Source organism: Tupaia chinensis, unplaced genomic scaffold (assembly GCF_000334495.1).
Source record: "Tupaia chinensis unplaced genomic scaffold, TupChi_1.0 Scaffold000001_1, whole genome shotgun sequence".
In the NCBI taxonomy this organism is placed as follows: domain Eukaryota; kingdom Metazoa; phylum Chordata; class Mammalia; order Scandentia; family Tupaiidae; genus Tupaia; species Tupaia belangeri.
The window spans coordinates 7866535-7889719 of record NW_006159427.1 but is presented as its reverse complement, the minus strand read 5'-3'; the positions used below and the strand labels follow the sequence as shown (position 1 = coordinate 7889719).

Genomic DNA, 23185 nt, shown 5'->3' with positions numbered 1-23185 from the left:
ATATATGAATACACACAGAAGAAAAGCAGAGGGAGGAGAAAGGGAGAGAGAGAGCACACACTAATTAGTGCACAGGAGGAAGAAGAAACGAATGGAACAGAATCAGTAAATCTAGGCCAAGAGTAGGCAGATTTCATTTCAATCCTTTCCATTTTTCTACATGTTTGGGAGTTCGCAAAATAAGAAGTTGGGGGGAATTATTGATGATAATACGCTGGAAAAATCGAGTTCAGTTGCTGCAGGAAAGATAACTGATTGATCCACGCTCTTAGATAAGAATAGTAACTTCCCCCACAGCTGGGGAGGAACCTGCCCTGTCACTGTCAAGGATCACTCTGGGAGTCTGAATGTGCATTGTTCATTGCAAAGGGCCAACCTCACAAAAGCAAGGAGCGCCTTTCCAAGGCAGCCAAGTGTTGCAGAGAGGCAGAACTTGCAGAAGAGAGGGTCTCTCTTCAGAACAAAGGGCGGGAGGAAAGTACAGCAGCCTTGGCTGGGGAAGATTGAGCCGTACCTCTGTCAGCTGCACAACCAGAGCAAGAAAGCAGCAAAGTGGGTGGGGGGGGTGGAACGTGTGGCTGAAGGAAGCCATGTGGGCTCTGAGCCGGACGCCGCATGTGATTTAGACATGGCAGTGCTGCCTCCCCATTTCCTGGGGCTATTTCAGCTCTTGCTGTTAATAAAAGACTTTCTGTGGCCTCTGTGTATTTTGATCTTTCACCTGTCTCTACCCTCTCCCCCCCCAACATACTTGACTATTGTAAGCCCTCCACTCCCGTCCCCTTCCTCTGCAGCACTAAAAAGAAACTACTTTCTGCAATGTTCACTCAAGTTCTTCAGGGTCAGCCTGTCCCCTAAGAGCCTCTTGTGTTGTTGGGGATTTGAAAGAACCATGTGTAACCCTTAGAGATTCCCAGCTGGGTGCAAAGGATGGTGGTTTCACAGCGTGAACTGGAATCACGTGTTTTTCACATTCATTGCTGGATTGACTTTTCTTTTTGTAAATTGCGAGGGGCTGTGCGAGCTCACTAGAGAGACATAGGGAGAAAGCACCCCCTAATGGAGCATGGCCGTGCAGTCCCCTCTCTTCCTTTTCTCCATCTTGGGATTTTGGGATGCATACGCTGTTGGCCTGTTTTTCAAGCTGTTGGGGTTGGAATTCGAACTGTGGTCAGCCATGTGGAATCCAGCTTCTTTAAGCACTAGGGCATGGGGACAGCCCTAGATTGACTATTTCTAATTTTTTCTGAGAGAGAGATTTTTTGCTATAAGACATGTTCGCTTGCCAGAGAGACTGGGAGACACAGAGAGACAGAAAGCAAGAAATCACCCTCCAGAGGGGATGGCCATGCCACAGTCTGTTCTCCTCCATTCTCTTCTAGGGATTTTGGGCACGCACGCCACACACACCTGGCATGAGTTTTGAGCCACTGGATCTGGCACTCAAACTGCAATCGGCTCCTTGGGAGTCCAGTGACATAATCTCTACGCCATCTGCTGGCCCCTCTAATTGTTTTTAGAAGTTAAAACCTAAACTACTCAGAAAAAAATGTGGTCAAACTATGCAGTTTAAACTACATCCCTGTCTGATGCTCACCTGTTGGGTTGCGCCGTACACAAAAGAAGAGCAGGTAAGGCTTGCTGTTGTTGTCGGAGCAGCCCGTCAGGGAGAGCAGGGCAGGGCAGAGCTCCGACCCTCACCCTTCATTTCTTCCCATGAAATCTGTTCAAATGATCTATTACGGCTTTCCATGAACTGAGTCCTATGAAAACGCAGATTATAAATGTTACTGTGGTCTGGGATAAGATCGTGCTTTTGCATAGTCCAACAAGCCCCCATATCCACACAAGTTCCACGTGCCCAGGGAGTCCTAAATATATAGACTTACAACCTATGACACTTCACACTCCTTTTGGACTAGGGACGCAGCTTGGTTGGATGAATATTCTAGATGGTGTCCCAGGTAGAATAAATCAGCATTTCTCTCGCACTGGCTGCTCTGATGTCCAGAGCCAAATGTGAAGCCCATCTCTACCAGTATGGCCAAAACCTTATGCCCAGGGGCTGGCCCAGAGCAGTGGCTACGTTCTGTGCAGTGGGAGTGAGGTCCCACACAGCTGACCACGGTTCTAGTCCCAGCCCAGTAGCTTGAAAAACATGTTGGGCACATGCCATGCAGCCCGGGAACCTGATAGGATGGAGAAATGGAGAAAAAAGAGCTGCAGTGTGGCCATGCCCCAGCAAGGACTCTCTCTCTCTCTCTCTCTCCCCCACCCCCCCACAAGTGCACACACTTCAGGCAATAAATAAGCAAACCTGATGCCCTGCATTCGGGGCACCGTCCTTACGTCTGCATCCTACGGTTTCCTATATCGGCTGTGGTTCTGTGAGTGGGACGCTCCTTAGAATGACGAGTCACTCAGGAATGAAGAGACAATGGGCAAGGCTCAAACGAAGTGGAGGCTGCTGGGACCCCAGGCTCTTCCCACCTGCGGACCCCAGGATGTTTGTGGCCGTTATCAGGGGTCATTTGCCACAGACCGCCAGGACCCCACCCATACTCAATCTAGGAACAGCACAGATTTGGAAAGCAACTCTCAGCTGGCAAAGCCGGTAGAAGAAGCTACTGTTCTGGCCTTGCTAGACACAGAGGCTGCGCCACGGAGCAAGGCAGTGCCACAGCCCATCCCACTGCAGGGACCGGGCTGTGAAGCTTCTTACCACCTATGAACCGTACCTGGGGACCTGAGAGAACAGGCATGGCCCTGGTCACCTGACACCCCATTTACTCCCTCACCCCTTCAATGCTAGAATGCAACACTGGTATTCAATTTTACACGCAAGGAAACTGAGGCTTATGGACAATCCGGAGCCCAAGGTCAAGTAGCTGGAAGAAAATGGCAACCCAGGAGTTACGAAACTGCATTTGGTTCCAAGTCCTGCTCGCTGCAGCGCGCCCGCAGGGCCACCGCCAGCCTTGCCTCTGTTTCCCAGTGTGTCACTTCTCCTCTGATCCTTGATGAGGCTGCTCCATGAAGTCATAAAGCATTTTCGTTCTCTGGAGGAAAAGGACCTTAAAAACTGAAAGCCATGTGGAATGAGGCCAAAGCACCACTGGACGACTGCCCGGTTTGATTTTTGGGTCCCTGTGAGAACTGGAGAGCAAATGTCAAAGAACAGATCTTGCCTTCTGGCACCCAAGGATGTCACAAAAATTCATAGAAACTCCTGGAGAAATCCCTCAGCCCAGGGAAGACTTCTGTAACCCCAGCATTTAAGTGCTGCCCTGGGGCTGGCCAGCGTGGTGGCGGCAGTGCTCATGCCAGTGCCCTGCACAGTCAGTCTGGAGGAAGGACCCTGTGCACAGGTGCGGAAGCAGGGTAGCTAGGCCCCCTCCCCTACCTCCCTCCTAACTGGGCAGGTTGCTGACGCTTCCGGAACTGTGCAACTGACAGGCACGTGCCACACGCTCTGAGCTCCCCTTGGAGGTCCCCGGTGAACCTGCTCTAGAGCTGAGCTTTTCACAGCTCAGGTTCCTCAGAACAATCCTAGGCAATGTCCTAAAATATTTATATTTCCTTCCAAAGAGCATTGTTGAACTCTTTTTTTTCATAATAGAGCTCTAATCCTTTCTTTCCCTTGTGAATCCTTTCCCCCCTCCTATGGTGGCATTCTGACACTGGTCTCCTCATCCACGCCATGCTCTCTCCCCCAAGCTTCTGCACAGGCCCTGCCCTCTGCCTGGGACACTGAAACACTTGCCCATGCCAGGTCCTTTCCTGGCTTCGCCATCCAGGTGGTTCTCCAAGTTTAGTTACGTCTGAGGAATAAAGCCCTTGCTGTGGCGCTCTGTGCTTCTTTAACTTCCAGAGCTGCACAGCTGTTGTTCAGTGTCTCTTTTCCAGTAGACCTCGGACTCCATGAGGGTGGGTGCCACATCTGTACGGTCACTGCTCACTGTCTAAACAGTGCCCAGCATACAGCATGGGCTCAGTAAATATCTAATGAGTGAACGAATGAATCGCTCTTAAATAATGTTACAGATTGATGCTGCAACAATGGGAATAATAAAATGTCCAGATCTATGCAGTTCTTCACCGTGTAAGAAGTGCTTTCCAATCCAGCCCGGGTGGAGAGTCCACGGGTACTGGCGGAGTACTGGAAGCCATGTGCTGACATGATTTCGGGTCACTGGTTGGCCTAAATACATACCAGGTGCCTGAGAGCCTGAGGAGCCGGAGGGCTGGATAAACCAAATCGTAGTGGACTGAGACCCTGTGGAGAGTGCTTCTCTGTCTGTCTGTCTGTCATGCATGTGCACGTGCTTTCCATCACTGAGAAAAAGTATGGGCCAGCCTTGTAGTGCAGCGGTTAGGTGCTCTGCAGAGGAAGCTAGATCTCACGTGGCTGACTAGGGTTCAAATCCTGGCCCTATGTACTTGAAAAGCATACCAGGCACTCATGCCCAGGATCCTGACAAGATGGAGAGTTGAAGAAAAAGGTATCACAGGGTAACTGGCCTTGCTGGGGACGCTTCTCTCTCTCTCTCATGCATGTGCATGCCACCCTCTGTCACAAAGATTTTTTTTTTGGAGAGATTTTTGCTATAGGGTGCGTGCACTCGCCAGACAGACAGAGAGAGACAGAAAGTGAGAAATCATCCCCTAGGGGGAATGACCACGCCTCAATCCCTTCTCCTCCATTCTCCTCTCGGGATCTTGGGCACGCAAGCACACGCACCCGGCGTGAGTTTTAAGCCATCGGGTCCGGGACGCAAACCGCGGTCGACTACGTGGAAGTCCAGCGACATAGCCATTATGCTAACTGCATAACCAGCTAACTGCTGGTTCCCACAAAGATTTTTTTTTAAAGTTCTTTCACATACACATTTTTATAACCTCATAAAGTATGTTTTTCTTATAGAAGGCTTTACTCACTACATCTTTTTTTTTTTAAGTTTTTGCCACAGGATGCGTGTGATTACAAGAGAGATACAAAGAGAGGGAAGGTGAGGAATCACCCCCCTAGGGGGGCTGGCCATGCTGCAATCCCTTCTCCTTCATTCTTGGGATTTGGGGCAAGCACCCACATGCATCTGGTATGATTTTCAAGCCTCTGAGTCCAGGATTTGAACCATGGTTGACCATGTGGAAATCCAGCACCTTAACCACCATGCCACCTACTAGCCCCAAATCTTTCTTTCTCAGGAGTTTAGTTTTGCTTTGAAAGTCATTACAAGTCTTCACTCCCACCTTCCTATACTTTTTCATTTATTGGGTCATTGGGAAAGTCATGATGCATTTTTACATAGAAAAATACATCATGACTTTCCCAATGACCTAATAAATAACTAACATTTCTTTAGCCACCTTACCTAAGATTTCTTATTTAGAGCCCAAGTAAAAAAGTCTGATGATCCCAATTTACTCATGAGAAAGATAAGGTCCCATGGCTAGTACAACTCTAGGTCCACACAGAACCTGGGCCAGGGGACCCCACGGTCAAGGTCTCCTTAGGGAGCCACATCACATTCAATAATTGGCCATACCTGAATGCATCATTCCAAGTCCATGTTATCACTGGTGACCAGTCCACAGGCTGAGTCCACCCACAGTCCTGCTCACGCATCCCCGTGGCAGGGGGATGGTAAACCAGAGACCCCCCTCAATTTCCAATCTGTGCAACTCTTCACAGGGCAAAATACACTCATTATCAATGTCCTCACCCTTAGCAGAACCCGAAGGGACAAGAACGAATGGCATGGCGGGACTCGCTCTTGTTGGGGCGCTGATGAGACTGATTTTGTTGAGTTGCACATGGAAATTATCAATTCGCACCCCAAAGAAAGTGAAAACATAGTTGTGCTTAGTTTGTTTGTTTGTTTGTTTGTTTTTTAGAGATTTTTTGCTATAGGGCATGTGTGCTCGCCAGAGAGACAGAGAGAGGTGGGAGTCCAGCAATGTAACCATTACACCATCTGCTGGTCCTGAAAACATAGTTTTAATGCAGAAATAGAACCCATATCATCCTAAAAGTTGCTCTCTAGACCCAATGTGGTCCTCAGAACACACTTTGGTGATTACTGGTTTAGTAAGATTTCTCTTTTTTTGAGGAATTTTTTATTATTATTGGAGGTGTGTACACTCACTGGAAAGACCAAAACAGACAGAGACAGAAAGCGAGAAATTGCCATTAGACCACAATGGACTCAAGGCCCTGAGAAAATGAGACGTCATGTTCTGGGGGAATGGCCATGCCGCAATCCCTTCGTCTCTGTTCTCCCTTCAGGACTTCGGGTGTGCACGCACACACATCTAGCGTGAATTTCAAGCTACTGGGTCTGGGACTTGAACCGTGGTCAGCCATGTGGTAGTTAGTCCAGCACATTAACCATCATGTCACCTGCTGGCCCCAGGTTTAATAATTTCTTGGATGATAAGATACAGGTCAGGGCGGAAGCTATCAGATAGCACATGGGTGGGGTTACCTCTTGCCTCTAATGCTGTCCACTATTGCAGAAGGGAAGGGGATTTGTTCCCTCCAGTGATGTGGGTGGAGTGGCGGCACACTCACCACCAGACTGTGGGCCTCTGGGAGTGTCTGGATCTCCAGGGCCAACCCTGAAGCTACTCCTTCGTTTTTTCTTGTTTAAGTAGATAAATGTTACTCTAAGGTGTATTAGACAACCAGCAATGGACTAATACTATCTCCAGGTTCCTGTCATCACAGGGGAGGCTCACAGTCATGACACTACCTGCCATTGCAGATTGGCACCAAAGTGTCTTAAAGAGAGAGAGAAGGTTCTTCCAGTCTACGGAACTGGAGGACATTGACCGTCCTTTTCTCCTTCAAGGAATTGCTCAAAAACAAGGAGAATAAAAAGAAACACAGCTGCCAATGGAACCATGGTGGTCCTGAAAGGCCACCAAAAGCAGTGGAAATCTGAAAGAGGAAGAAGATGCAGGGGTGACCCACGCACACAGCTCCCCAGCCAGGATGGCACAGCTGAGCTCACCAAGCTGTGGCCACCTCCCGGGAAGCACAACCATGGGGCCAGTGTATGAGATGGCAGGACAAGCCGGTGTGGGGCCGGTGGCGGGCCTTCCTGGGACTTACCTGGCTCAACTGGAAATCTTGAGATGTCAGGAAGGCAGCACCAAGAGATGTAGTTAAAACCTAGTTCCCAGAGGTAGTGGGAAAGGGTGACAGGCCCTGATCAAAGGATTCCTGCTAGCCAGGGCCCGATTTTGAATCCTCCTGGAAATAGCTGGCCAGGAAAACCTTGCCTTATCCTAAGATGAGCAATAACTAAAAAGAACCACTCAGTGAGTGGATGCAGAATTTTGTCCTACCTCCTCTTCCGTCGGCTGTGATTCACTATTCAGGCCACACAGTCTTCTAGGTCTCTGCAAAGGCCCTGTCCTGGCTCTGCTCTGACCTCATGGCAAGTCAGAAAGCTGTAGCCCGGAGGTAAGGAGAGCAAATCCAGCTCTTCAAGAGGACTCTAAGAAGCAAGACGGGGTTAAACACATCTCTGGAACTACCTGCTTCTGAAATGATTCTTACATAAAATAAGGCCTAAGGTATTCAAATAGGAATTTTTCATTACTTGCCGCCAAATGCATGACTACAAGTTAAAAAAAAAAAAAAGTGCTGTTTGTTAAAATATAAACCAACAAATAACGCAAACATATCTGATTGAACATGTACAAATGAGAGGACAATAAATGAGAAACTAGGACACATGCTGCTTTAGGGGAGGGACCCTGGGTGCTGGGGGGACAAAGTGGAAACAGACTCTTGTCTTCCTTTGGAGATTTTTTTCTTTCACATGCACTAAAAAAATCCATGTCTTTCAGCACAGGACAGTCTCATTTTGTAAGTACTGTTGCTCTTTGCAGTCAGGACTCCCGGCTGGGTCCTGACAGGCCGACCTGCCCACAGGCAAGCTCCCCCCTCATTTGTCTCCAGTCCTTGTCCCTTCAGCCTCTCTATTTCTGCACCAGGCCCTCTATTTCTGCACCTGGTCGCTCTCTCCTGCTTTCTCAATTGTGTCTCCTAAGTGGGTCCCTGGACCTCGTCCACTTTCCCTAGTTTCTCATTGACTAGCCTATCAGTTGTGCATGGATTAGCACACATGTTTGCATTCTTTACCTGTTTTTATTTCACCAATGGCACATTCTGGACAACATGTAGTTACTGTACTTTTGGCTGCAAATAACAGAAGATCCTTATTTAACGACTTAGACTTTATTTTATGTAACAATCATTTCAGAAGCAGGTGTTTCTTTTTTTTGTTTTTTTTTGTTTTTTGTTTGTTTGTTTGTTTTAAAAGCCTTTATTCATTTTTGATCAGGGAAAAGGACAATTTCAATGTCAACTTGTCACCTAATCATAAATTTGAACTTAACAGGATTTACTACCCTAGACACCGCACCTACTGACTTCACAAAATAAAATGATCTCCCTTCCATTCTCCAAGGTTTGTATACTGGAAGAATAAACAATCCCTTGCAATAGCCAACACTGGTACTTGACCTAGGTGTACATCACATAACAAAATAGGAGCCAAACAAGGCCAAGAGCATTGTTACTTGATAGCTCGGCAAGTATAAGCACACACACACACACACACACACAAAAAAAAAAAAAAAGAAAGAAAAAAAAGCAAGCAGGTTCATTAGCATTAAACAACTTACAGCCTTAAAGCCTATGCTAATCCCAACAGCTAACTTGGACCAACAGAAACCAACTTGCCTAAATCCAACTGCACTTAATAAAAAACTCAAAGTTGGAGGAAGTCCTCTAAAACAGACATAAAATGACCTTTCAATGCACCAGATGTGCTAAAATGACATGACTTAGTCACACTTAAATCAACATTTATACATGTAAGACTCAAGAATATCTTGTCCACTATTCCTTCCTATGTCTGAACAGGGAAATGCTTCACTACTCAGCTCATGCACTACCTGCATTAAAAATGAGATCAGCTGTGAATTTTTCTACTTCACACCACAAAACTCTTACAGCCTAATGTCCATATATAAAACACTTTGTGTTCAGTCTGATGGCTCTGACATTATCAAAAGAATGCAACTAAATTATTGTCACTAGCTTGTTTTAATCTAATACTTGTCTGCAAAAATCCTTGCAACTATTTTCCATGCTCTTAAACCATTAGCTCCTACCACACAGCTTACAGTACTCTTTTATCTGAAGATTCTTACCAAGACAATTAAATTCATGTTATCAGAGAAAGCTTTTTCTAGCAGACCAGACTTACTCTGAAAACAATGAGCAGATCATAAGTGGCTTACCAGAAAGAGTAAGAAAGCAAATATGCTACACCATGGTGGTGGTAAAAAACCATTTTTCTTAAAAAAAAAAACAAAAAGATTACAGAAGATTACATGGTCTACTAGAATGCTCCCACCAATCACAATATTATGATCTAGTCTCAGGACAAAGCCTCCAGATATCCAAGGGACAGGAGTTGTTTGACATTTGTAGATAGGGCATAAGGGTTTTGTTTTTTGTTTTTATTTATTTGTTTGTATTTAAAGTTCCTAAGATAGTTATAATGTGTAACTAGAATTAGGAATAACCAATCTGGGGCCAGTAGGTGGCATGGAGGTTATAAGGTGGCTGGATCCCATATGGTTGATGGTGTGGTTTGAGTCCCAGACATGTTGGCTTAAAAAAACAAATTGGACATGTGTGTGTGCATCTCAAAGTCCCAAGAAGAGAAATGGAGGAGAAGGGATTGCAGGCCATATCCTCCGAGGAGTGGTGATTTCTCATATCTCTCTTTTATCTTTCTCTCTGTGTCTCTCTCTGGCAAGTGCACGTGGCCTATACCAAAATAAATAAATAAATAACAAGACCCAACTCTATGCTACCTACCTACCATCTCACAGAAGTTACTACAAAGACACTATAGACTAGGGATACAAAAAGATATATCATGCAAATGAAGACCAAAACTGAGCAGGAGCAGCTATATTGATAACAAATAAAATAGACCTCAAGTCAAAATCTGCAAAAAGACACAAAGAATGTCATGGTATTAGTGAGGACTCTTCAGGGAGACAGAGGAATGAAATATGTATACAGATGTGCAAGAGAGGGTTTGTTTGGAGAATTGGCTTATGCAATTGTGGCAGCCAAGAAGTTCCACAACCGGCTGTCTGCAAGCTGGGGTCACTGAGGAGCAAATCACCTGCTCAGTCTGAATCCCCAAGCTGAGGGAAACAGAGAAGCTGGTGTTGTAACTCCCAGCCTGAGGACAAATGCCTGAGAAACCTGGGGGGGTGGAGGTGTGCACTAAAAAGCACCTGGCATCACTAATTATCAGGGAAATGCAAATTGAAGTCATGATGAGGTGTCACCTTACCCCATTTAGAAAAGCTATTATTAAAAACAAAGAACAACAAATGCTGATGAGGATGTGGAGAAAGGAGAACTCTTTGCAAAATCGGAGGGAATGCAAATTAGTATAATCATTATGGAAACAGGAAGGTTGATTTCTCAGAAAACTGAAAGTGGGACTAGCAGGTGGTATAACAGTTATGTCACTGGACTCCCACATAGTCTACCCTGGTTCGAGTCTTAGAGCCCATGGCTTAAAACATGCCAGGCGCATGTGCATGTGTGCCCCAAATCCTGAAATAAGAATGGAGAAGGGATTGCAGCATGCCCATCCCCCAGGGGGGTGATTTCTTGCTTTCTGTCTCTCTATCTCCAGCAAATGTACATGCCCTATAGCAAAAATCTCTCTTAAACAAACAAACAAACAAACAACTCAAAAGGTACCTTATGATCCAATAGTCCCATAACTGGGTATATACCTAGAAAGAAGGAGATCAGTATGTCAAAGAGATATTAGCACCACCATACTTATTGCAGCACTATGCACAATAGCCGTGATACGGAATCAACCTAAGTGTGTATCAACAAATGAATGGACAAAGGCGGTGTGGATGTATAATACACACGATGGAATATTGTGTTGCCAGAAGAAGGGGTGAAATCCTGTCATTTGAGGGGACATCAATGAACCCAGAGGAAATTATGCTAAGTGAAATATGCCAGGCACTGTAAGACAAAGACTGCATATTCTCTCTCATGAAAGCTGAAAGATTTGATCGCATAGAGGTGGAGAGTGGGCTGCAGATGCCAGAAGCTAGGGAGAACTCGGTTAACAGAAAATTGCGAACTAAGTAGGTGGAATGAGTTCCAGAGTACTATTGCACAGTAGAGAAGCTACACTGGTGGGGATTCAATGCTCATTTCAGCACAGGTTGGAGAGAGGATTTTGAATGTTCACAACACAAAAGTAATGATAAACGTTTGAGATGGCAAGTATTATTGCCCTGTTTTGATCATTACACATTTTAGTCATGTAATAAGATATCATACTATATTCCATAAATATGTACACCTATTTTATGTCAATTTTAAATGATCAATATAATAAAAAATTCTTTCCTTTACTCCTCTTCCTTTCTGTTCCAGGAGAACAGTACTGTACTTAATTATCCTTTTAAAAAAATCTAAAACAGTTCTGTGGACTTTCTTTGTATTTCATGACCCTGCCATTTTTTGAAGAGTATGAGTCATTTTGTACTTGTGTAATTCTGAGTTACTTTGTAAATATCTATCAGTGTGGATTTGCCTGATGTTTCTTTTTTTTTTTTCACATAAGGAAGCATTTATTTGAGGTTTAACATTAAATCATACAAATAAAATTTGTATAAACACAAAATCCACATTGAGTCATAACACAGATAGCAAAGGACAAAGTAAAAACAAAGAAAACTAATTGGAGGCTATATACAGTTGGACACAGTTTGTGCCTTGTGCACTATAAAGTCTTTTACAAAATAATCATCTTAGATCGACAGAAGACCAATCTTTAGTGTCGTCCTGCAAGATGGGTTACTTTAACATCGCCTCCTGTTTTCTCCAATGCCCTCCTTTAGTATGGCTGATAATTGTTGTGGTGATTGCCATTGATTGCCACCCCCTTGAGATGCCTTGCCATAAGTACTCTGTTGGCCACTGTAGTCTGCATATCCCTGTCCATAGCCATAGTTCCCATAGTTATACCCAGTATAATCATATCAGCCATAGCCACTATAGTTTTCATCACTACCATAGGCACTATTGTCATTTCCATATCCTTGATCATAATAGTTATTAAATCCCTGGTTCCAGTTCTGGCCCTGACCGTGGCCACGACCCCTAGCACCACCTCTTCCACCAGCTGCAGCTCCTCTTCCTCCTTTTCGTTGTTGCTGCTGTTGCCTGTATACCTCTTTGGGTTGTGCAACCTTGATTTCACACTTCCCAGAACCAATTTGATGGCATCTGCTTTCTAATAATTTCTTTACTGGCTCTTCATCTGTATATGTGATAAAAACAAAATCCTCTTCTTTCATTTGTTTTTGTATCCATGGGAAGTTCAATGTTTTCAATCTCTGCGAAGGCTCCGAAATACTCTTTGATTTGTTCTTCAGAAGTATCTGGGCTCAGTCCACCCACAAAAACCTTTTTGGGAGGTTCTTTCCCTTTTAAAGCTTTGGCCCTTTTGGGGTCTATCAACTTGCCATTCAGTTTGTGTTCTTTTAGTTCCAAAACCTTATCAACACTAGCAGCATCTCTGAAAAGCACAAATCCAGATCCTCTTGATCTTCCAGTGACTGGATCTGTTTTAATTGTGCAGTCTACAACCGTCACGCTGCTGATCCTTGCTGGCGTTGATCTTGGATCCCTCCGCGAATTCCTCTATGTTGCTGTATTCGTTCACGTCCTCCATGGCGGCGGAACTGTCGGCACCGGGATGCTGGCGCGCAGTTCGGGTCGCGGTAGCAGCGGCGGCGGAGCGTTGTATGGAACTGGATTTAAAATGGCGGCGGAAGAGCAGAAGCAGGTGTTTCCAGGACTGTGTTCAGCCACATCTTGCTTCTTGGTCTCCAGGAAGAGCTAGGCATGCTTTCCTTGCCACCACTCAGGATATGACACAAGAGACTCCAGCTCCACCTCCTCCGCACATTGGCCTGCTCGCCCCTCAGTCCTCGAGGAGCAGAGGTGAGGTACCTCCAGGACCCCTCCTGTGCTGGTGAATCCCTGCCAGTTTGGTCCTGGCCCTCTATGGAAACACATCCAACCCTGGATGAATTTTTTTTGCTCAGAGGCTGTGGGTCTAATTGGAGTAAAGGCGCGACAGTTGAAGAGGACACTGATGTCAGACCATGAGTGCAGTGTGAGATGGGGATCTGGGCCAGTATGAGCTGCTGATGGGGCATCCTCTCCCGGAGAGCAAGAAGGTCCTGCCCATCAGCTGCAAGTTCCCATAGAGATTTTCTTCTGAGTAGATGTTAGCTGTAAAGATGCTGGCTATCAGGAAGACACGGGGCCAGTCAGGCACGTAGGGATTAAGGCACTGATTCCACATGGCCTGCTCTGGGGCTTGAGTTCCAGACCCAGTGGTTTGGAAAACATGCTGGGCATTGTGCATGCATCCTCAAAATTCTGAGAGGAGAATGAAAGAGAAAGGATTGTGGCATGGCCATCCCCTCTAGAGAGTGATATCTCACTTTCTTGCTCCCCCTAATTCTCTCTCTCTCCAGTGAACTCATGTATCCAGTAATCAATCTTTTTTTTTTTTTGGAGAGGTTTTTGCTATAGGGCGCAAGTGCTCACCAGACAGAGACAGAGAGACAGAAAGTGAGAAATCCCCCCCAGGGGGGGAGGGCCACGCCACAATCCCTTCTCCACCATTCTCCTCTTGGGATCTTGGGCACGCACACACACGCGCCCAGGACACGAATCGCGGTCAACTACATGGGAGTCCAGCGACATAGCCATTATGCCAACTGCTGGTCCCCTGGTAATCAATTTTTTAAAAGAAGAAGACATGGGGACCAGCAGTTGGCGTAATGGCTATGTCACTGGACTACCATGTAGTCGACTGTGGTTCAAGTCCCGGACCTGGCAGCTTAAACTCACGCCAGGCATATGTGCATGCATGCCCAAGATCCCAAGAGGAGAATGGAGGAGAAGGGATTGCGGCATGACCATCTCCCCTGGGGGTGATTTCTTGCTTTCTGTCTCTCTGTCTCTCTGTCTGTCTGGCAAGAGCATGCGCCCTATTACAAAAACCTCTCAAAAAAAAAAAAAAAGACATTAACTTTGGAGAAAAACAAACGCCCAGCACGGGAGTCAAGCACGACACTGTTCAGGGCAGAAGCTAGCCATCCTGTCCAATGTAGCCAGGTTGCACACTTGCAGCTCACAAACTTGGGACTCACTTGAGTTGAGGGTGAAGAAATGCCAAGGGCAATGGACCTGCATGAGCACCTTCCTGAAAAGTGGGGATGAGGAGCTGGACGTGCAGTTGTCAGGGCGGCTTCTGACGCCCCAGTCTGGAAGGGAGCCCCACCCTTTCCAGTGCTGGCTTCCACATCCATGCTAAAATCTACTTGTTGTTTATGTTCTTGAGTAGTACATTTCTTTCCTTCTAACCTTTTCTCGAGAGGATGGGTAATGGGAAGCAAAAGGGGGCCAGTAACAAATAATCCAATGTTCCGATAATATTTAACAACCCTTGAATTAAGTGCCTGCACCGTATTGGAGGAAAATATTTTGCTATTGGATTGAAACTTAAAAACCCTTAGAATAACAATAAATAGAGTGCAGTGCCAACTACCCAAAGCGCAGTGAGTGAGTGTCCCAGGGGAGGTCAGAGGGCCTGATCCAGAACTGCAAATGCAAACTTGAAATCTTTTTGAAGTCCCAGTTCTTTGAAATGCATCCAATTTTATGTTCTGTTCATTAATGTTTATTTTAATATAAAATAAGGTTCTTTTTCCTCCAAAAAAAATCTCCAAATTAAAGCCAATGCTTCAGGAAGGTGCAGCCAGTGTCAGATGTCCAGGGATTTGAATAATCAGATATCCCAGATCACTAGGCTCAGGTAGACAGGGGCTAGATGGCAGTCTGGCTGCCATGACGACAGAGACAGTGAGCATGGATCTTGGGCTCTGGGTGCCAGCCAGAGGCACTGCAGAGTACCTTCCATGTTTGTCCCACCAAGAAAGATCATTCTAACCAGGGACACACACGCAGGAGTCTCACGGGGCTGCCAATGTCCTCGGCGCCCTTGACATACTCTGCATTAGTTCAGAGAGGCGAGTCTGTGATAACAACGTAGATCCAAATACGCAATTGCTCAACATCGTGGAAACAAAAGCAACAGCCACAGCCGGCCCATAATCTGGCGGTTAAGGGAGCCAGATCCCATGTGACTGACCGTGGTTTGAATCCTGGCCTGATGGCTTGAAAAGCATGTCAGGCATTTGCATGTGCCTAAAAAATCCAAACAGGGTGAAGAAATGGAGGAAAGGGATTGCATCATGACCATACCTCATGGGAGAGGGTCCCGTCTGCCTCTGTCTCTCTCTCTCTCTCTGTCTCGCTCACTCTCTCTCTCACATGTGCCTTCTGGCAGTTACAAAAAAACAACGAAACACAACAGTCCATGGAGGTGCAGGTAGGCAATCATACAAAAACCCAAGTTGATGGCAGCTCTACCATTGTCAACATGTGCCTTGGCTTCCAAGGTTACCTGGGGGTTGCCACCCTAATCCAATTACCCAGAAGAGGAAAGGGACATGTGGGAGTAGGCATGTGAAGGTTTGATAGGCAAGGCTCCACAAGTGACGCGTGTGTACTTCTGCACATTTCTGTGAGCGCTCAGTCATGTGCTCACCCTGAATCACAAGGAAGTCTGGGAAAGGAAGTCGAGCTGAATGTCCAGTCAGGGAGATTTAGGGTTCTTTTGGAGAGGTTTTTGCTATAGGGCGTATGCGTTCGCCAGACACAGAGAGAGAGAGACAGAGAGACAGAAAGCGAGAAATCACCCCCCAGGGGGGATGGCCACGCCACAGTCCCTTCTCCTCCATTCTCCTCTTGGGATCTTGGACACGCACATACACGCACCTGGCATGAGTTTTAAGCCACCAGGTCTGGTACTCGAACCATGGTCGACTACATGGGAGTCCAGCAACATAGCCATTATGCTAACTGCTGGTCCCATGGGAGACCTAGTTTTTACAGAGCAGTACTTTTGGTCACAACTTGTGAGGCCAGGAAGTCCCATGACACTGAGCATGTTAGTTTTAGATAGATTAACTAATAAGATTGCTGCTAATGGCTCACCAGCACATTTCTGGGTGATCCTAGGTTCTCTTCAATATTTCAATTATGAAAAAAAAAGATCGATCCCAAACCAATGAGGTACTGGAAAGTATGCTGACGTTCTTTCTGCACACTCATTTTTCTAAAAGTTTGATTTGATTCAGTTCATTCTAGACCCTCTGCACTGTTCTGTCACTCCATGGAATTGGTTAGGTACATTGAATCAAAGGTCTGGAGACCTAGATTTTCTTCCTAAAACTATGTCTTTACTCTCAAACCTGTTGTCCATGTCAACCTTTTAAAATTAACTGCTTAGCAAGCATTTCTCTAGAATACAAAAATAGCAAAATAAAATCCAACATTCGTTTACACATACTGTTTTCTGACCTTTTCTGAAACTCAGTTTGCCTTCCTACTTCACTGGTTGGGACGGCGCAAATGCAGCGTGTAGCTTTGAGAGTCAGTACCGCCACCATTCACAATATACAACACCAGCATCACATCTGTAACAGGTCTCCCTCTGAAACGAGATTCTTCACACCACATTCAAGGCCAGGACTGGTGTGACCGGTCCTCTGGCTACTTCTGGTTAGAAGGTGATGTTCCATACCTGCATCTCTCAGCCAGTGTCCTCCCCTGGGGGGAGGATTATGTAAACCCTTTTTTCTAAGGCCAAGAGCCACCTTGGATGGCTCCCATCTCCTCATGGGACTTTGCATCCAGAAGGAAAGGACTCATTTCAAAGCACTGGGGCTCAGACATGTCCATCTGCCATTGTTTTTTCCTTTCTCGTAGTGACTGCAGCACCACATCAAGTGTACTCACCCTGAGCTGTGCCTTTAACCATCACTGAGGCCACCACATCGCACTATTCGGGGAGAGTTTTCCTCTCTGCAGACAAGTTCCACAACAGGAAGGCCTTTGTGCACTGTAAGACTTCAGGAAGAATGCATCTGAACTTAGGCTTTCATGTCTTCGGGGTGCACGCATAGGTGGTTCCTTAAACTCCTTTCCTCCTACAGGGAAAGTCATCGACTGCAATAGGAAAGGCGGAGGGAAAGGACTCTCATGTGTAATGAAATTGCTTGAAAAACCAAACCTTTATAGGCATCTGTTAATATAAGAAAAACAGGAGAAGTATCATTTTAAATGCAGCTTGAAGGAAAGTAAAGGAAACCCCAAAAGTCAGAAACAAAGAATAAGCTAAAAACCAGATCAGTTTGGGTCTGTGAACTGATACAGTGACAGCCCAGAAGTAGGACTATCAGCCTCCATAACCTTGAGGCCAAGATAGAAGGCAAAGTTTCAGGCCTAGGTGAGTAAAGGAGAGCAAGACTCCCACAGCAACTGAGGACCCTCAGCATATAAACCCCAGCAAAAGATGAGACTAGGAAATTACCCATGGAATCTCACTGATGACTAGAAAACTTGTCAAGACCAGAGTTACTCACCACACTGTGAGTCAGGAACGCAGTTTCCCCCAGAAATTCATAACTGCACTTCTTTCAGATTTGGGTGTTCAAATTCACACCCTTAACATGGTTCAGAAAACTCAATTTAAAGAAAAAAATATGAAAATGGTTTGAGCCAATAAAACCCCCGCAGGGCACTGAACTCAGTCTCTACAAGACTTTAGTGAAGGCTGAGCTCACAATCAAAATCCTTAAAATGCCTGAGAAAGAAGCCATTACACTTAAAAGCCAAGAAACATAATAAACGATGGTGTTAGAACCCAAGAACTTCACAACATTGGATAAATGTATTAATTATAAAATAAGGATATGATTAATGTCAGAAAGGAAGAAATTTAAAACACAAGAAAATAATAAAGATTATAAACAATGAAATCAGGAAAAAATGGAAAGTAACCAAATAAAAAATTTATCAATAGAAATAAAAATCTAGTCATTGCATTTCAAACTCAGTCTAGGTTTCACCTGATTAGACATAGCTAATCAGAGAATCTATGAACTGAAAAGCAATATGAGAAAATTATACAGCATGCAAAACATAGATCAAGAGATAAAATATATTAAAGTGTCTCTTAATGTCTCTTGGATAGAACGAAAATAACCAGACATGCCTAATAGAAGTTGCAGAGAAGTGCTTTCAGGGAATAACAGAAATGAAATGAAGATTTTCTGCCTGCAGATCTCATTTTCAAGTGGAGAGGCAGAAGGGTAAAAGAAGACTGACTATTTCATGACAGCTGAGAACTAGTACTTTCAGGGAATAAGAGAAATGAAGATTTTCTGTTGGAATTCTCCCTCCAGATCTCATTCTCAAATGCCTCCATGCACTGAGTGTCTACATAGGTCTAAGATACAGATACATCCAGGTAACCAGTATCCCAGAAGGGAAAGTTTTTAGAGACTAGTAAGGGCATTGATAACCTATTCCATGAAATCCTGGAAGAAAACTTTCCAAACCTAGAGAGGCATTCAAAGATCCAGTCCCAAGAAATACAAAGGACCTCAAATAGAATCCATGCAAAAATATCTTCTCCAAGACACAGTATAGCCAGATTGACCAAAACCAGAGACAAAGACAGGATACTAAGACTGGCAAAAGAGAAACATCAAGTTACCTACAAAGGATATCCTATCAGGTTAACAGTGGACCTCTAATTGGAAACAGTGTGAGCAATGAAAAACTGGGAAAATATACTCAAAGTGTTGAGTGAAAAACAATTTCAACCAAGAATACTGTACACAACAAGATTATCCTGCATATGGGAAGAAAAGACAAGAACATTTTCAGATAAACAAAACTTGAAAGAAGGTACTGACACCAGACCAGCTCTCCAGGAAGTTCTGAAGGGAGTGCTATATCAGGAAAAGCTAAAGTCAGACACACAGAAAGAGGAGTTGAAAAACGACTAAGAAAATGACTCGCTTAATGGTAGGGACAAATCCAGAATTGAACGTTATCTTCCAGAATTTAAAAAGAAAGATCGGACCACAACAAAAGATAGATTAAGTACATGAGTCTGAACTTGTGAAACAGAATATTATGACTTTGGACTAAAACATTACTAACCTTCTATGCTTTGTTTTCCAGAGTTAAGGATTTTGTCTTCTTTTGAGTTGTGGACAGGTCCATGTACCTACTACTGTTTGAACAAAATCCTCACCTGCTTCCTGGCTTTAAGTCTTAAGCAAAACTCTCTTAATGTTTTTTGATTTTGATTTATGAAAGCTAAAACTTCCTTTCTTAAAATTAGAAAAATATTAAAAATACCTATTTAAGGATCACAGTAAGCTATATAGCCTCAGCTAGGTGCTACTTTAAAGTATATTCATTCTACTCACAGAATTTCATGCCTGAAGTCAAACACGTGTTCACAGATATGTATATATCAACTGAACTTGCTATTGAAAGTAGTTAGATTCATTAAGGTATTTTGTGAATCATTAAGATTTGGAGGGAAAAATGGAATGGAAAGCAACTGCAGATACCAGAGACAATGTGGGAGGAGGAGAATGGGAAATGGCAGAGAGTGAGAAATGGGGGCGGGGGAAGAGAATATATATGTATATATATATATGAAACAAGACATGGAAAATCATTGACGATAACGTATGAGTAAGCCACTATACAGTGGATTCTGAATAGGCAATCACATATTGCACACTGTGATGATGTTCGGTGAATGAATGTTAAATAAATAAATTTAATTTTAAAAATAAATAAATAATTCAAAAAGAAGTTGCACAAAGAATTGGGAGTGAGGAGTCAATATTCATAGAGAGAATTTTGAAAAATTCCTGGACTTACTGAAGACAGGAATATGTCGATTCAGGAACACACTCTAAAGAAAACGAATAGAACAAGTTCACACCTGAACACATCATGATAAAACTGTAAAACATAAGGCAAAAAGATCGAAAGTAAAGTGGAGAGGATGCGTTATGGTTGGCAATAACTTGCTGTGTACCTCAAAATAGTTAAAAGGGGGACCAGCAGTTAGCATAATGGCTATGTTGCTGGACTCCCATGTAGTCGACCGCAGACCGAGTGGCTTAAAACTCATGCCGGTGCGTGTGCGTGCGTGCCCAAGATCCCGAGAGGAGAATGGAGGAGAAGGGATTGCGGCATGGCCATCCCCCCGGCGGGGGGGGCGGGGGGTTTGTCACTTTTTGTCTCTCTGTCTCTTTCTTTCTGGCGAGTGCACACGCCCTATAGGAAAAAAAAAAAAACTCTCCAAATATAATAATAATAATAATAAATAGTTAAAAAGAAGAATTCTGAATGTTCACAAGTAATGGCAAATGTTAAGATGACCAGTATGCTAATTGCCCTGAGTTAATCATTATGCATTGTATTCTTTTTTTTTTTAATGTTTTTTCTTTTTTGAGAGGTTTTTGCTATAGGGCGAATGTGCTTGCCAGAAAGACAGAGAGAGACAGAGAGACAGGGGGGATGGTCACACCGCAATCCCTTCTCCTCCATTCTCCTCTCGGGATCGTGGGCAGAAATACACATGCGCCCGGTGTGAGTTTAAGCCACCGGGTCCAGGACTTGAACCGTGGTTGACTACATGGGAGTCCAACGACATAGCCATTACGCTAACTGCTGGTCTCTATACATTGTGTTCTTGTACTGAAAAATCACATTGTATTCCCATAAATACGTACAATTCTTACATGCTAATGCAAGAAAAAAATGAAAGAGCTACTAGCGAGACCATCCTTTGGACTAATAGGAGGTAATACTATAAGAGCAACAATAAAATCAAAAGACAATGGAATGTATCGTCAAAGTGTTAAAAAAAAAAAAAAGACACACACACAACTCTCAATCTAGGTTTCTGTATCCATTGAAACTATTGTCCAAAAGTGAGAAAAAATGAAAGATATTCCAGACAAATCACGACTGAGAGAATTTAGCTGTTTAACTCTTGCTGAAAGATTATCTAATGGCTTTTAAAACCCAGAAGAAACAAGCTGACATGAGGAGTAATGGCGGGGGCCAGGTGGGGTACAGCCGTAGAGCAGCTGGACCCACATGGGAAAGCTTTGGCTCCTGGGGCCTCCTGAGCGTACTGGGTCCATATGCGTGTCCACGACTCAGGCTGGCTAGGACTGCAGCTGAATTGCAGCACGAAGACTCTATCGGAGGCCACTCTCTTTCTGTCTCTGAAGAAAATTAACTTTTTTTAAAAACAACAAGAAAGAATGGAATTGGTAAACGTGCACGTAAATCTAAAAAAGAATCAGCTGTATTTTTTTTAAAGCCAGATTTTAGGGAAGAGTTACAAAAGTGGAATAAAACACTAGCTAGCAGTAACATCTTGGATTGAGGAGGTCACCCAGATGGAAAGTCAAGTCTGTGTATTGTGTGAGAGGAAATGTATTTTGGTACCGAAAAAATTACGAAATCCATACATAGTTGGTTTTTTTTTATCATCTGCATTTTTCATGAACTCTTTCAAAATCCCGTGTATAAAATATCACCATAAATACATATAAATTTAATTATGAATTATACCTTAATATGCATTAAAAATAGTTCAAAAAGAAGATAAAGAAGGGAGAAGATGGTCGTCCAGCAAAAAGCTCCTTTGTTTCTGAGGCTCCCTGCGCCTCACGCCGCATTTCCCCAACACCTCAACCAGCTGGAGTCTTGCCTCAACCCCAGCCGTTCCAGCCTTGCCTCTCATGGCTGTTGGTGCTATCTGGGGTTCACAGCCTCTCTTGGTCCAACCCCAGAAGATGCTAAATTACTGAGGGAATCACATAAGTATGTCCTTTATGTCATCTGAGGAAGCGGGCCCAGGTGCACAGTCTATAGTGGGAGACAATCATAACTCATTAAATTCATTTAACAAATGTTTGCTGAGCTCATACCATGTGGTAGACACCTTGCTTTCAGGTCATGCAACCTTGAATTCAAGGACATTAAACTCAAACGGCTTCTTCCATCATACTCTTCCAGTGTTTTTGTTGTTGTTATCGCCAAATAAAAATCATAACAATGAAGGTGTCTGTGACAGAGACGTAAATCCTAATTTCCTCCTCTGGCAAGAATAGAAGAACCCCACATCTGTGAATAGGATTTCCCTGATCCATGGATAAGCTCATGCATTTTAACAAATGTCCAATTAATTATTTCCTTGCAGCTAATCTGGAGCCTTCATTGAGTTCCTCAGTCTTTAATCAAGGCTCTGTAGCACCCCTTCCCGTTAGCACAGTAAAGTCTGTGGCTCCTAAGGCTGTTCGCCTACGAGGTGACTTTCCTGTCTCTGTAATTAGTGAGCTGTTGACGCCCATCTGAATGAAGACAGTCCGCACAGCGAAGACTCGGGAAACGTGCTCTGCAGAACAGTCGTCATCGCCGCGTGCCCGAGTCTGATCCAGCCGTCCGAGGATGCTGACAGCTCACTCAGGTTCTACCACGGCCTCAGAAAATGTCCTTGGCCCTTGTGACTGCAAACGTGAGCCGATTCTTCGGAGAGAGCACGTTTGTTTATGTTTGACCTTCCCTGGCTCATCTAGGACCTACTGAATACCTTACAAAGGCAGGGTGTGTAGGTCAACAGCGCCCAGGACACGTCGCAATCAGCGGGCTCCTTGAATTAAAACGATGCTCTCAAGATGGATTTCAGTTTTTTATCTGCTCTGAATTCCACTACTCTTAATTGCTAAGAGGGGCATGACCAATTATACATATACATATACATATGTTTGTGTATTTATAAAATATATATCTCCAGGGACCAGCAGTTAGCGTAATGGCTATGTCGCTGGATTCCCACATAGCATGTGTCTTAAAAATGGGTGGACTGATTTCAGAGGGAAAATTTTAAATATAATTTATATGTGCATTTATATCTGTCTTAAAAGTCCCTTCCTGCACCTTGTATTTATACATACACATAGATGCCACATGAATGCACCAATTGTCCTGTTGTGGAAATGTTTCAGATCACGGATGTTTGAACTAGCTTCCCCCATAATGATATACAAAACTATTTCCACA

The 23185-nt window shown here is 44.3% G+C and overlaps 1 pseudogene; it reads right to left on the bottom strand.

Annotated features, from left to right (window-relative positions):
- Positions 1 to 11981: 11981 nt before the first annotated feature.
- On the bottom strand, positions 11982 to 16680 carry LOC106734113 (heterogeneous nuclear ribonucleoprotein D-like pseudogene; annotated as a pseudogene).
- Between the last annotated feature and the right edge of the window lie 6505 nt (positions 16681 to 23185).